Genomic DNA, 15050 nt, shown 5'->3' with positions numbered 1-15050 from the left:
TAAGGGAAATAGAGTATAATCCAAGAATTTTATAGCCAGCTAAATTATTGCCCAATCAAAATAGGCAAAAGACACTATCACATGTTCAAGAACTTAAAGAATACAGTATTTCTGAGCTCTTTAAAAAAAAAGTCTTCATAATAAAATTTAGTCAGCCAAGAAATTACAAAATAAGCAACTTGTGAATTGAATGACCATGACAAAAGGCTAGTGATGAGAGGTGAATCCATTTAAAAATAGGACCATTATTGCAGAACAGAAAGAAAAGGTGGTCAACCTTAACAACATAAAACAACCTAGAAATAACTAGTTTCCAGAGGTAAAGGGAGGGACTGTAGGAAGTAGAAGTGCTAATGCCCTTTATTAAGCCAATTAATCAGGTCTAAAATTGAAACTTGGTTTCAAATATATAACTTCCTTTTTATTTTCCTCCCTAACTACCTGAGGATCAACCACCATGATGAATGACACAGTAACTGTCGGGACCAGGAAGTTCATGACCAATCGACCGCTCCAGAGGAAACAAATGGTCATCAATGTCCTTCACCCCAGGAAGGCAACAAAATGTACAAGACCACAATGTGTGTCATCTTCATATTAATAGTTGGACTCAGAACCCATGTTGGTGGTGGTTAAACAATGGGTTTTGGCATGTTATCTGGTTCTTTGAATTATGCAAAGAAAAATGAACTCGAACATAGACTTGCAAGACACAGCTGGCATGAGAAGAAGATGACCTCAAGAAAACAGCAAAAGGAATGCAAGGGCAGAATGAAGTCAAGAGACTGCAAAGGCCAATGTCAGTGCTGGCAAAAAGCAAAAGGAGTAAAGATTTTGCAATGACTTTATTTGCAGTGACTGTACAAATTTTTCATGAGATGATCAGTCAACTGTAAAGACTTCTACATATATATAATACATCTTAATATTTTTCATCATCTTTGATTTCTTAGATGTTCTAGAAACTGATTTTTAGTGAGGAAAAACTACATTTATCTGAGTTGACCAGTTCCTTCAGTTTCACTTCCATTTCTTTTTCTTCTGATAAATTTACACAGCATTCAATTTGCTACTTCTTGTTTTTAAAATCTCATTTTGTGTGATCAGAAGTATCTGTTCATGTCTCTAGCCATCTTTGTGCATAGCAAGGAATGCTGTTCACTTAATATTAAGGAGGTTTATTTCTTGGGGTCATGAGATTTGGGGTGATTTCTCTCCCTTTTTGTACTTTTCGGTATTAATTTTTTTGAGACAATGTCACCAATGTCCTTCATATTAATATTTGGACTCCGAACCTATTTTGGTGGTGGTTAAACAATCGTCACCCACATTGGAGTGCAGTGGTACGATCTCAGCTCACCAAACCTCTGCTTCCCAGGCTTAAGCGATTCTCCTGCCTCAGCCTCCCCATAGCTGGGATTACAGGAACGCACCACTACTGCCTGGCTAATTTTTATATTTTTAGTAGAGATGGGGTTTCACCTTGTTGGCCAGGCTGGTCTTGAACTCCTGACCTCAAATGGTCCACCGCCTTGGCCTCCCAAAGTGCTAGGATTACAGGCATGAGCCACTATGCCCAGCCTTTTCTGTATTAAATTTTTTAAAACACAACATTTAAAATAATCACGTCATTCTTTTTGAATCTACTTTGTATTATAGGTATCCAAATACTCACCTATTCTGTCTCACATGATGACAAACTTGTTGAAATGTCATTTCATTTTGTGGCTCCAGCCCCAGGGATTCTGACTCTGATTCTAAAGGGTCTGCATGCAGAGCGAGCAAGCCGCCTGGATCATTCTCTTACAGGTGTTTTAAGGGCAGGAGTTTGAGACACCCTGATGCAAAAGAACGAACCCTCAAGGAAGTTGGCTGTACATGTATTTTCCTTCCTAGCACAGGAAACGACAGAAAGATTATCCAATCAGTACCACTCATAGCACCTGATTATATGTGTATGAGGAATTCAGAAATGGTTTGATCAAGGTTGAAGACCTAAAAAGAGGCTTTTCTCTTAGACACCAAGTCCCCATCTCATGCGTGGTTGAGTTAGTAGAAACTGAGGATGAAGCTTCTTCCTCCAGCATTGGTATTCCATGGTTTTTGTTCAGTAGATGAAGTACCTCCATCCCCCAACACCCCCAAGCTCAATCCCAGTTTCCTCACATACACTTTTTTTTTTTTTTTGAGACAGAGTCTTGCTCTGTCACCCAGGCTGGAATGCAGTGCAGTGGTGCAACCTCAGCTCACTGCAACCTCCACCTCCCAGGTTCAAGCGATTCTCCTGCCGCAGCCTCCTGAGTAGCTGGGATTACAGACATGCACCATCATGCCTGGCAAATTTTTGTATTTTTAGCAGAGATGAGGTTTTATCATGTCGTCCAGGCTTGTCTCAAACTCTCGGCCTCAAGTGATCCGCCCACCTCAGCCTCCCAAGTGCTAGGATTACAGGTGTGAGCCACCGTGCCCAGCCTCCTCGCTTACACTTTTACAGAAGATCTGATCATACCCACTCCGCAGAAGTCAAAATGGCCCCCACGTGGTGTTGAACGGGAGTGAAAACTTGAGTTCCATCAACTGACGGTGACACAGAAACATTTCCCCCAAAATGCTTTTGGCAGCTCTGCTGATCCATAACCTGGCTCCATTTCAGGGCAAGAACTCCACTTAAGCTGCACTGGCTTCCACTAGAGTAAATCACATTAACTCATGGAAAACACAACTGAAGGGCAAAAAGATTCTTTTTAAAATGATTTTTGTCTCTCACTTACCAACACACGCTGGCCTCCCTATTGCCTGACTCCATTCAACACCTGTTCCACTGAGCACCCACTAAAAGCTCAGCTCATGAGCTGAGATGACCCAGACATCAAGGAGTTTACAATCCAGGGGAAGAACAGACCTGAATACAAGTGATGACAATACAAGACGGAGTCAAAGAGCCCAACTTGAAGTTTCAGCAGAATAGCACCAAAGACTAGTTCCCAACCCAGCTCCCAGAGCCAGAGCCAGAGCCAGAGCCAGGCTGGCTGCATGAGATCAGCTGGGAGCTTTTGCAAACATAGGTCCTAGCTGAGCCCCTAATCATCACACTGGGAGTCACTGGGAGTGAGCTCCAGGAACTGGTTTATTTAATAAGCACCCACACACACATGATTCTGATGTTCCTAAGGGTTGTAGAAACATGGAACTATAGAAAACACTAAAAAAAAAAGGCACTAGAAGAAACCTATAAATATTCACTACCATCCCAGGCATCATGAGGACGCTCCAAGTGTACTATTTACAATATTTAGAATAACCTGGAAGGGAAGCATTCATTCATGATGATGGGCTTTATCGGGATCAGAGCCAGCCCTGGGAATGCTTCAACCTGTGCTGAAGGTCACCCCCTCCTCCCCACAGGAGGGGGCTAACATTAAGGAGCAGGGTCCAGATGGGAAATGGAGTGTCCTTTTATTATGAGACCACAGTGAGAGACTTTTTTTTTCCACAGTCTCATTCTTGCCACCCAGGCTGGTGTGCAGTGGTGCAATCTCAGCTCACTGCAACTTCCGCCTCCTGGGTTCAAGCGATTCTCCTGCCTCAGCCTCCTGAGTAGCTGCAACTATAGGCGCCCGCCACCATGCCTGGCTCATTTTTGTATTTTTAATAGAGACAGGGTTTCACTATGTTGGTCAGGATGGTCTTGATCTCTTGACCTCATGATCCACCTACCTTGGCTTCCCAAAGTGCTGGGATTACAGGTGTGAGCCACCACGCCTAGCCTGAGACTATCAAGTAAAGCCACAATGGACCACAGAGCTTAGACATCAGGGCTAACATGGAATCTCTGTCATTAAATCTTGAGCTCTTATTATCTTTGCTCAAAGAAAAAAATAATCACAATTGACATTCTGAGGACAAGACATCTGAATGTAAACTTGATCTTAGAGGATATTAAGGAATTACTGGTAATTTGATTAGGTATGACAGTGATCATATCAAGAATGCCCTCATGTTTTTAGAGGGAAAGTAAATTACGTAGGGGTGAATATCATGATGCAATTACATAACTACTGTAAACAATTTTTTAAATACTTCAGAAAAAAATGGAGTAAATATTGCACACTTTAATAGTTTTTAAACCTATGTGATGGGTATATGGTAGCTCATTAAACTAGTCTCTCTACTTTTATGTATATTGAAAATTTTTCATAATAATAATAATAATAAAAACCTTGGCCAGGCACAGCAGCTCATGCCTGTAATTCCGGCACTTTGGGAGGCCGAGGTGGATGGAGGACTGCTTGAGCCCAGGAGTTTGAGACCAGCCTAGGCAACATGGTGAAACCTCATCTCTACAAAAAATAGACAAATTAGTCAGGCATGGTGGTGTGCACCTGCAGTCCCAGCTACTCAGGAGGCTGAGGTGGGAGTATCACCTGAGCCCAGAAGGTCAAGGCTGCAGTGAGCCAAGGTCATGCCACTGCACTCCAGCCTGGGCGACAGACCCTGTCTCAAACAAACAAACAAGCAAACCAAAACCCTCTTGATCCCATTTCCCAAAAAAATGATTTTTTTGAGATCTTACCATCTCCTGGCTTGGTGCAGAGTACAGGAAATCAAGACAAAGTAGAGCACACAAGGAATAAGGAGGGAGGGAAGCGTGGGGGAGGCTGACACTGTGGACTCTCCCAGCTCAGTCGACCCATGCACCTTGCTTCATGGAAGAAAGGAATGGAAGATGAATCATGCCTTTCACACACAGTGACCTTCCTCACTAGTAAATGTGCCTCCAGAAGTGTCCAAGAACTCAGTGCCAGAGCCAGGCTGGCTGCATGAGAATCACCTGCGAGCTTTTGCAAACATAGACCCCTACTGGGTCCAGATGTATTCATCTCTTGGAGAAGAGGACAGAGGCAGAACAAAGAAAAGAATGGGAAAAAACCAGCCCTGTGCACAGGAGGATCCTGGGATTCCTCCTGCACGTTTAGTGCAATGCAGCCTATTTTACAAGGTCACAGAAGCTCAGAGAGGTAAACCTGCCCAGCTTCTCATAGTTTGTAACTGGCAAAACCTGCCCAAATCTGTCTAGAGATATTTCCACTTGCTTCAACTCTGGAGCTATCTTAGTTGTAAAGATGACAGATTCCACTCATCATTCACTTTTGTTTGCAGATATTGCCTAAGGTCCCTTGTGAATATTTAGGTCAGGGCTGTTTTTTTTGAGTTTTTTGTTTGTTTGTTTCTTGGTTTTTTTACAAAGCAATCTTGTGGAAAGAACCCAAAGTGGCTCCGCCATTTAAGACCGTGTAAACAGGGAGACCAGAGTCTGGAGTCCTGGTCTGGTTTCCACACCTTCCTTAGATTTCCCTGTGTCTAAAATCCAACAACAATCTTTGACAAATTGCCTCCCCTAGGGGAGAGATGGAGGAAGTGTTAACTTTGCTTTTTTTTTTTTTTTTTTCTGTTTTCAGACAGAGCCTCGCTCTGTCACCCAGGCTGGAGTGCAGTGGCGCCATCTCAGCTCACTGCAACCTCTGCCTCCTGAGCTCAAATGATTCTTGTGCCTCAGCCTCCTAAGCTGCTGGGACTACAGGTAGATGACACCACACCTGGCTAATTTTTGTATTTTTAGTAGAGATGGAATTTCACATATTGGCCAGGCTGGTATCGAAATCCTGGCCTCAAATGATCCGCCCCCCTCAGCCTCTCAAAGTGCTAGGACTACAGGCATGAGCCACCATGCCCAACCACTTTGCTATTTTTTCTTAATAGACAGCTTCGAGGTCCAGCATGAGTTCACAGCTTAGGAAACATCACAGGCAAAGAAGAACACTTTGCATTCAAATAGCAGAATGTTTTCATTTTCAAAGAGTTCTCACCTGCCATCTAATCTTGTCTTCCTAGCAGTCCTGGGAGAGAAGCAGATGTGGTTTCCAATCCCACTTTCCAGAAGAGGAGACTGAGGCAGAGGCTTTGCAGATACACAGAGGACATGTGAGGACAGGTGAAGGTCATGATCATTGTCAGCCCCCTCCCCCAACTTGACATTCCCAGATCTGGTGGACTTCCAGCCAGAGGAGACAGAAGGACTGGATCACTCAACTCTGCCAGGGTGCCAGGACCAAATTTTTCCCTGGCTAACTCGGTCACATCCTGTCTGGGATCTCCAACTACTACCCATCCCACAAGTCTCAGCTAAAACAGCAGTTCAACGAGAAACTTTTTTCTGAGGCTCCAGAATTGGGCCAGGCCCTCTCCATGGCTCTCTGCCCTTCCCCTACTGCAGAACTTAGCACCTGTATGTCACTATTGGTTCAAACATGTGTCTTTCGTATGCTCTCCACGTTATCTGCAGCATCTTCCAAGAATAATAATGAATGGTAAAACTTAATCTCTATTGAGTGTCGATGATGCACTTTTAACGTGACATCTTATTTAATCCTCACTATATCTGCAAGAGTAGAAGCTATTAATAGCCAATTTTCAGATAAGAAAATCAAAGCACAGTTTCTATAACTTACCCAAGCAGCTAGCTAGGAGGCAGCTCAGTCTGAGCCCAGGGAATCATATTCTAGAGACTGTGCTCTCAATTACTAGAGCAGGTACCTCCCCAGAATCTAGCAGGTGGTTAACGAGTCTTTGTGGAATAAATGAACAGAAGGACAAGCAGATGGATGGATACATAGGTGGGTGGGTGGATAGATGGGTAGATGAGTGAATGGGTGGATAGATGCATGGGTGAGTGGATGGACAGATGGGTTGGTGGGTGGGTAGGTGGATGATAGTTGGGTGCATAAGAGAGTGGGTTGGATAGATAGATGGGTGGATGGATGTATGCATGTCTGGATGGATGGAAGGGTGGACGGATGGAAGGAGAGATGAACAGATGGACTTGAGAATTTATTCGGGGTCCTCCAAAGAATTGAGTGATTTCCTAGGGTGTCTCATTGCCTGTGGGTGGGTGGGCAAGGGGGCTTGCCTGTGCAATACTCATGATTATGGGTAGTGCTCAGCCTTAGTCACCACTCTCAGAACACTTTATTGACTAGGAAAGTCAAAACTGGCATTGACAACTAATGCAAATTACAGCTATAACTAACAGAAGATGTTGAGCTGATGACAGCTGGGCAACCAATAATCAATAACTTGGCTGGGTCATGTTACTGCCATGCTGGGCAGGTAGAGCCAGGGGTTCCTTAATCTCCCCATCACATTGAGGATGCTTATCAAGACTTCTCCAACCATGGGGACAGGGATCTTATCAAATACTTGCAGTTCACCCCAAAAGGCTCACCCTCTTCGTTCCACCTGCACATGACCTTCAGCTCAAAGACATTTCCAGTCCTCCAGGTCAGCCCTTCTTCCAGCCTTTGAATTAACCCTGATGACTGCCTGCATATTAGGTATCTTCACCTTTCATCACACAGCCTTTTCCAAGGCTTTCCTTCAGTCCAGCCCTCACTAAACTTTGGAACTGTTGTTGACAAAATCCAGAACAAGCCGGCTGGGGGATACAGGTGGGAAGCAGGCTGCAGTAATGGGGAAAAATTCTAAGCAATCTCGAACACAGAAAAGAAAGTGAACAGGTAAGAGAGAGGCAGTCAAGAGAAGAAGTGTTAATTTTGCATAACTGAAGCTGAAGAAGATCAGGGGGAAATAGCAGACCACAAGATAAATATGATATAGACTCCTTTTTAAAAAAGTGTAAACACCCACCCTTTCCTATTGACAACTGTGCTTCAAATATTGCTAAGGTCTTTACTAAAGGCAAGTCAGAAAAACTGAGTATTTTATGCAATACAGTAAGGAGGCCCATAGGCAAGCATGTTCCTGACACCACCTTCTAGGATAACCCCTGGGATTCTGTTTACACCTGTCCTAAAGTTGTCTCTCACTCCTGCTGTTGGAGAGCTACCATGAGAGAAGAACCACAGTGAATTGGTTAAGAATGTGCACCCAGCGACCAGCCAGATGGCTTCAAACCATCACTACCTAATACTGAGCAAGTTACACAATGTTCCTGAGCCTCAACTTTCTCATCTGTAAAATGGGTATGCCGTCATTCATTAATCAAATTCTAGGTGAGCATATACTAAACACCAGAGACACAAATGAGAATCAGGAACAGGCATGGCCCTGGTCCTCATGGTGACCACAGTCTTGAAGGGAAAGGATGACATGCACAGAAATAGGAATCCATAGCTGAGCTAGTGTCTACCACAGAGAGGCACCTGGTGTCATGAAAGCAGATAACAGGGGGTTGCTGTGACTGAGTCAGTGTGGCCAGACGTCCCTGAAGATGTAGTGACTCCATTGTCAGATGAGACTGTGACCAGGTAAAGAGGGAGGGAGAGGGAAAATCTTTCCAGGCAGAAAGAGCAGGATGTGCAAAGGCCCTGTGGCAGGAAAAGAGCAAAGGAAGTGCAAGAGCCTGAAAGAGGCCAGAGAGAACAAGTGAACCTGTGGATAATCACAGCACCCACCTCATACAGGACTTGCAAGAAATTGAGACCCTGTCTGTAACAGATTCAGCAATGACTAAATAGAAACTATCTCCTAAAAGCACAAGATGAGGCTCCTTGGTGGTATTTCCCATGTGAGGCTGCCATGGACTCAGAGGCCAAGTTTAAGCTGCCTGTAGACAACCTCCAAGCCAGCTGGACACACATACACCCTCAGGCTCAGGATACCCAGGACAGAGTCCTGGATGCTTGAAGTCATGATAAGTATCCAGAATGACACAGAATTCCAGCCAGGCATGGTGGCTCACACCTGTAATCCCAGCACTTTGGGAGGCCGAGGTGGATCACCTGAGGTCAGGAGTTCGAGACCAGCCTGGCCAACATGGTGAAACTCCCTCTCTACTAAAAATACAAAAAAATTAGCCGGGTATGGTTGTGGGTGCCTGTAGTCCCAGCTACTCAGGAGGCTGGGGCAGGAGAATCACTTGAACCCGGGAGGCAGAGACTGCACTGAATCGAGATTGCACCATTGCACTCCCGCCTGGGCAACAGAAGTGAAACTCTGTCTCAAAAAAAGAAAGAAAAAAAAAGAATGACACAGAATTTGCTAAAGGGGGAGAAAGGGCTTTCTTCCAAAGCTGGGCCTCGTTTCTACAGAGAGTCTTTCACAGAAAATTAAGCAGCTCTTTGCAAGCACCTCAGAGAAGAACCCCTCACCCTGATGAATCAGGCACACAGGTGGATCCAAGACAATTGGCTGCGTGCATGTGAACAAGCCTATGGTGGAAATGCAGTGCTTTATTTGTTTGGGGTGGTTTAATCACCATGAGGGAGAAGTTTCTAAAGCAGCATTCAGAGATGGCTGTTGCCTGGGTTTTCTGGAAGGGGGAGGCAGTGAGGATGAGGGCTTCCATTTCATCTGCAGGCCCCTTGCAGAAAGAGCTGGGGAAAGCTTTGCAGCCATCTGCACACTGTTTGCCATCTTGTCTGGCTGGACAGCCGAGCTCCAGATGGGGGCAGATGGGATAGCTCTTGCCACCGTATTTGGAGAGAAATGACAGGGAAGTCAGCCCCCGTGAAGAAGACAGGAGCAGGCAGGTGCTGGACAGTGCTGCCCAGGCCCCTGGGGCTGAAGTGTCCAACCCCACAGCCTCTAGGTACCACTAAAGCAGCCCAAGAGGATCTTCTCTGTCCATCTCCATCCTGGCACCTACAGGCACTTGGAGAGAGTCCTTCACATGGGAACTCACAAATGCACACTGATAACCCCCACACGGAACTCTCATACATAGCAAGTGAAAAGACAGGATGCCAGTTTAACTTGAATTTCAGATATACAACAAATAATTTTTTAGGGTAAGCAGGTCCCAAATATTGCATGGGATATATTTGCACCAAAAAAAAGGTTAATGAGAAAATCAGGTTTAATTGGACCTCCTGTATTTTACCTGGCAAGCCTAACCCTGCATAAACACAACCTCAAGCTTGAAACTCAGAGACGCCACGGCCGAGCTCACACACGTGCACAAACCCATATGCCTTACAGAGTCAAGGGCTGTGATGAGGGGGTCCCCACCCTTGCACACTTCCCTGTCCTCTGTCTGGGCTCAGAGTAAACAGGGGGTCAGCTGGCATCCACATCTAAGCTGGGCTTGGAGGTGTCCTAATGAAGCAGGATGCTGACCTGCACTTCCCCAGCTCAGCGGGGGCTGCAGCCAGGCCTAGCTTCCAGTCTCGGGCCTAGAACACAAAGCACAGCCCTAGACCTTGGCAAGAAGGCTTCATCTCAAGGGCCACTGGTTCAGGACCTATTAGAAGCCCCACTTCTTTCCTCTGTTTCTGCTGCCATTGCCCCAGTCTCTGACCCTGCCACTCAATCACTCTATAAACACGGCAGGTACTAGGGGTGGCTCTGGGCTTGGCACTAAAGACAATGCCCCTGGTAAAGCCACAGTCTAGCAATGACAGTCAACAAAGTATCAGCAACAGCCCTGCCCCACACGTGCTGACTGCGCACAAGGCCGGAGTTGTGAACGTGCTCTAAACAGTGATCTCACTGAACCCTCATGGCAGCTCTAGGATGCAGACAGTAGCATCACATTATCCCCATTTTACTTATGAGAAAACTGAGGCCTGAAGAAGGCAAACACAGGCCTCGCGATTTGCAGTAACATTGCCAGGAATGTTTGAGAAAGCAAACTTCTCCAGAGTGAAGCAGTCTGCCAAAGCTCAGAAGCCAGAGTCCCTGTTAGCACGGGCTGGGGGGACTGGGGGCAGACAAGCGGGTAGGGTCTGGACCCCCCCCAGGACACCAGGGTGCAGACTGGTGTGAGTAAAAGAAAGAGAGGCGGTCGTGCCATCATCTGCAGAAGTTGATGTCTACAGAGGACAGTACCATGTGAGCACTTGGGGAGCCGGATGACTGGATGGAATTTTGCACAGGATGCAAATTAAGCACAGATCCCCCTCTGACCTAGACAGCCCACCTCCAGGAACATCTCACAGAAATGCACGCACAGAGCACCAAGTGATGTGTGCGAGGAAATTCGTCAGAACACCGTCTGTGATTGGGAAAAGGCGGAAACCATCCAAAGATGTATCGGTGCAGGGCTGGTTAAACGAAGCGTGGTGCATCCACACATCAGAATAACTGCTGGGAGAAGAAGGTGGTACCCAGGTTCCAACATGAGGCAATGTCAAAAACATGCTGCCTGAAAAACAGGCTTTCCAAAGAATAAATATAGCATTATTCCATTTTTATTTTTTTAAAAGGTTACAATAAACACTTATGTGCAAATACATGTGCTTGCGTGCACAGAGGGAAAAGGTGTGGACAGGAACAGAAAACCAAACTCTGTGTGTTCTCACTCATAAGTGGGAGTTGAACAATGAGAACACATGGACACAGGGAGGGGAACATCACACACCAGGGCCCGTCGGGGGTGGGGGACAAGGGGAGGGAGAGCTTTAGGACAAATACCTAATGCATGCGGGGCTTAAAACCTAGATGACGGGTAGATAGGTGCAGCAAACCACCATGGCACATGTATATCTATGTAACAAACCTGCACATTCTGCACATGTATCTCAGAATGTAGAATAAAAAATAAAATCAAAGAAAAAGATGTGGAGAGGTATACCCCAACCCTTCCCAGTGTTACCTCTGAGAAGCAAGATCAAGAAAAGCAAATCAAGAGGAAGTTTTGTGTTTTGTTTTCTATATAAATTTTTAATTTTTTAATTTTTTAATTTTTTTTTGGAAACATAGTCTCGCTCCATTGTGCAGGCTGGAGTCCAGGGACACAATCTTGGCTCACTGCAACCTCCTCCTCACTGTAACCACCTCCTCACTGCAACCTCCTCCTCACTGCAACCACCTCCTCCCTGCAACCACCTCCTCACTGCAACCTGTTCCTCACTGCAACCTCCTCCTCACTGCAATCTCCTCCTCACTACAACCGGCTCCTTCTGGGTTCAAGTGATTCTCTTGCCTCAGCCTCTCAAATAACTATGATTAAAGGCACATACCACCAAGCCCGGCTAAATTTGTATTTTTTGTAGATACAGGGTTTCACTATTTGGCCACCTGGTCTCAAATTCCTGGCCTGCCCGCTTTGGCCTCCAAAAGTGCTGGGATTACAGGTGTGAACCACCACGCCTGGCCTGCATTGCTTGAATTCCCAGACCACATGGACCCTCTCATCTGGCCCAATTGCAAGAGTCCAAGGCAGGAAAGGCAGAAGGCAGGGGCTTACCCCTCCCATCAGGACAACATAGAACAGAGTCAAAAAAGAAAAACATGAATGGATCAGTCAAGAGGGCCGTGCACGTGCCCTCCCAGGCATCTACACCTTGCAACTTAAGCCGACAGGCTTTCAAGCCACAGAGTCTTCCTCCCCAGAGACTACCAAGGACACAAGCCCTGGCCAGGCCCCTCCAGGATGGTCTGAGGGACAAGGTGGGGTGCACAGTCAGGGGTGGCAGGAGGAAAGGGGGACATGAAGACAAGGAAACCAGGGTACCCCATGCTTCCTGAAGGCCCCCAGAACAGGGCGCTACACAGAGCCCCTGCTTACCTGTTTCTACAACAGCCTGAACACAAGGAAAAGGAAAACAAGGAAAACACACAAAGCCCCGCCTCACCTGGAGCAGGATAAATAAAGGTGTGTGACTTTGTCTTCATGTCCTTTGGAATTGGAAATCCAAGCTTCCTCTCCTCTGCCTTTAAGGCCCTGGCTGCTGCCCCACAGCTCCCTTCTCTTCCCTCCTCCTCCTGTCCTCTTTTTTTTTTTTTTTTTTAGATGGAATCTTGCTCTGTTGCCCTGGCTGGAGTACAGTGGCACAATCTCAGCTCACTGCAACCTCCACCTTCCGGGTTCAAGCAATTCTTGTGGCTCAGCTTCCCGAGTAGCTGGGATTATAGGTGTCACCACGTCTGGCTAATTATTGTATTTTTCGTAGAGACAGGTTTTCACCATGTTGGCCAGTCTGGTCTCAAACTCCTGGCCTCAGGTGATCCGCCAACCTCGGCCTCCCAAAGTGCTGGGATTACAGGTGTGAGCCACAATGCCCGGCCCTCTTGTCCTAACTCTGCCATCTCTTTGCAGTCTCCCCCGAGCAGCTTTTCCTGGGCCCACCCTGCCCCCCTCCACAGCTGCACTCTCAAACCACCCCCCAATGCCCCCTGGCCCTGGCTCCTGCCCCGGGGCTCTGATCCCCAGCTGGTGAGGTCTAGAGGGTCAGAGGGAGCCAGACTCCCTAGAGAAGTTAAGGCAGGAGCCCTGTGCTTAGGCAGGAGCTAAGCTAAGCTAAGGCAGGAGGTCTGTGGGTAACCTGCCCCCTTCCAGCTGGGGCTGAATGGAAGGGGGAAAGGCTGCCCCCAGAATACAGGGCTCTCAGAGGCCCTGGGGATCTGTGCTGGCAGTCAGGAGGACTGTCACCTCAGCGCAGTTGCCTGCAAGGAGGACTGTGCAGGAAGCTGCATGTTGCTCAGAGAACAAAAAAAGGAAATTAAATGCACCATCTGGTTATTAGGATGAGCTTTTGAGGCAGACACTTAAATATGCATGCCTAGACATTATAAAACTTGGGGGAAATGTTAATTTCAATAACGCCAGTTCTTGTGCTCGCAGAAACCATTCTTTTATCTCTCTTCCTAGTAATCTGGGGGCTCTATCCCTCAGAGTGGCAGCGCCAAGACAGCTGGTCTCACTGGGTTTTGTAAGCTGTGCAAGGTGAGATCCCAAGCCCTTGCCTGGAGACGCATCTTAGGAAAATGTTAGAACAGGGCAACAAGTTGCCATTTCCTCCCTCCTTTCTCTTCCCCATACAAAAATCAGAAAGCACCCTAGCCAAGACCTGTGTACATTTCAAGGGTGGCTCGACTCATGGCCGCCTGGGAGTCAGGGTGGTACAAAGTCCTCTTAACCTAAGACTGTCGGGGTACAAGGATCAGCATTTTTTTTTCCTTTTTCTTTAGGGCCAGATGGTAAACAGTTCAACTTTGCAAGCCATAGGTCTCTGTCCCAACTACTCAACTCTCCATTGTAACAGGAAAGCAGCCACAGACAATATGCATTGAAATGGGTGTGGCTGTGTTCCAATAAAACTTTATTTGTATGAACAGGCAGGGGGCTGGTTCTGGCCTGTGGGCTACAGCCTGCCTCCTCAGCTACAGCGTGATCTCCAAGGACCGATCCATCTCGTAGACCAGCAGCTGGCACACAGGAGCTGCTCAGATACTTGAAGGAGGAACGAAGAAGGCAAGCAGCCCCCAGTGCGCAGACGTGAGGGTCTCCCAGCAGCACCATCCTTTGCCATCTCATGCCGAGGGACAAAGCCAGAGCAGGGCTCTCCACCAAGGCTGGGTTCTCCTCCAAGGAAATGTGATAACAGGACAGAAAGCATCGTGGAAGGATAGGGGCTTTGGAGTCCCACAAACCACAGTTTGCAAAACCAGGAGCAACCTGCACTTCCTTGCACACACCCTGGGTGGGTGCTGGAGCATCTAGACTTAGAGTGAATCTTTTCCCCCTCCTCCCCCAACTGGCCTCCATTACACTTCCATCAACAATGTGGTGTATGTACACAATGGAATACTATTCAGCCTTCAAAAAGAAGGAAATCCTGCCATTTGAGACAACATGGATGAGTCTGGAGGATATTATGTTAAGTGAAATAAGCCAAGCACGGAACAACAAATACCACATGATCTCACTTATATGTGGAATCTAAAAAAGTTAAACTCAGCCAGGCATGGTGGCTCATGCCTGTAATCCCAGCACTTTGGGAGGCTGAGGCTGGCAGATTGCTTGAGCCCAGGAGTTCAAGACCAGCCTGCATAACATAGCAAGACCCTGTCTCTACAAAAAAATACAAAAATTAGTGGAGCGTGGTGGTGCATGCCTGTACTCCCAGATACTCAGGAGGCCGAGTTGGGAGGATTGATTGAGCTTGGGAGGTCAAGGCTGCAGTGAGCCCAGATCACAACCCTGCACTACAGCCTGGGCAATAGAATGAGATTGTCTCAAAAAAAAAAAAGAAAGAAAAAGAAAAGAAAAAAGTTGAATTCACAGAAGTAGAGTAGAATGATGATTGCCA

General features: G+C 46.7%; 1 protein-coding gene and 1 pseudogene across 1 annotated transcript in view; one reads left to right on the top strand and one right to left on the bottom strand.

The window, feature by feature from the left end:
- Window positions 1-15050, bottom strand: part of LOC115936312 (translation initiation factor IF-2) — a 133567-nt gene that overhangs the window by 111225 nt on the left and 7292 nt on the right.
- LOC129532777 (small ribosomal subunit protein eS24-like) lies at window positions 439-829 on the top strand (annotated as a pseudogene).

The sequence above is a fragment of the Gorilla gorilla genome, chromosome 2, assembly GCF_029281585.2.
Source record: "Gorilla gorilla gorilla isolate KB3781 chromosome 2, NHGRI_mGorGor1-v2.1_pri, whole genome shotgun sequence".
Lineage (NCBI taxonomy): Eukaryota > Metazoa > Chordata > Mammalia > Primates > Hominidae > Gorilla > Gorilla gorilla.
This window is presented reverse-complemented; position numbering and strand designations above follow the sequence as displayed.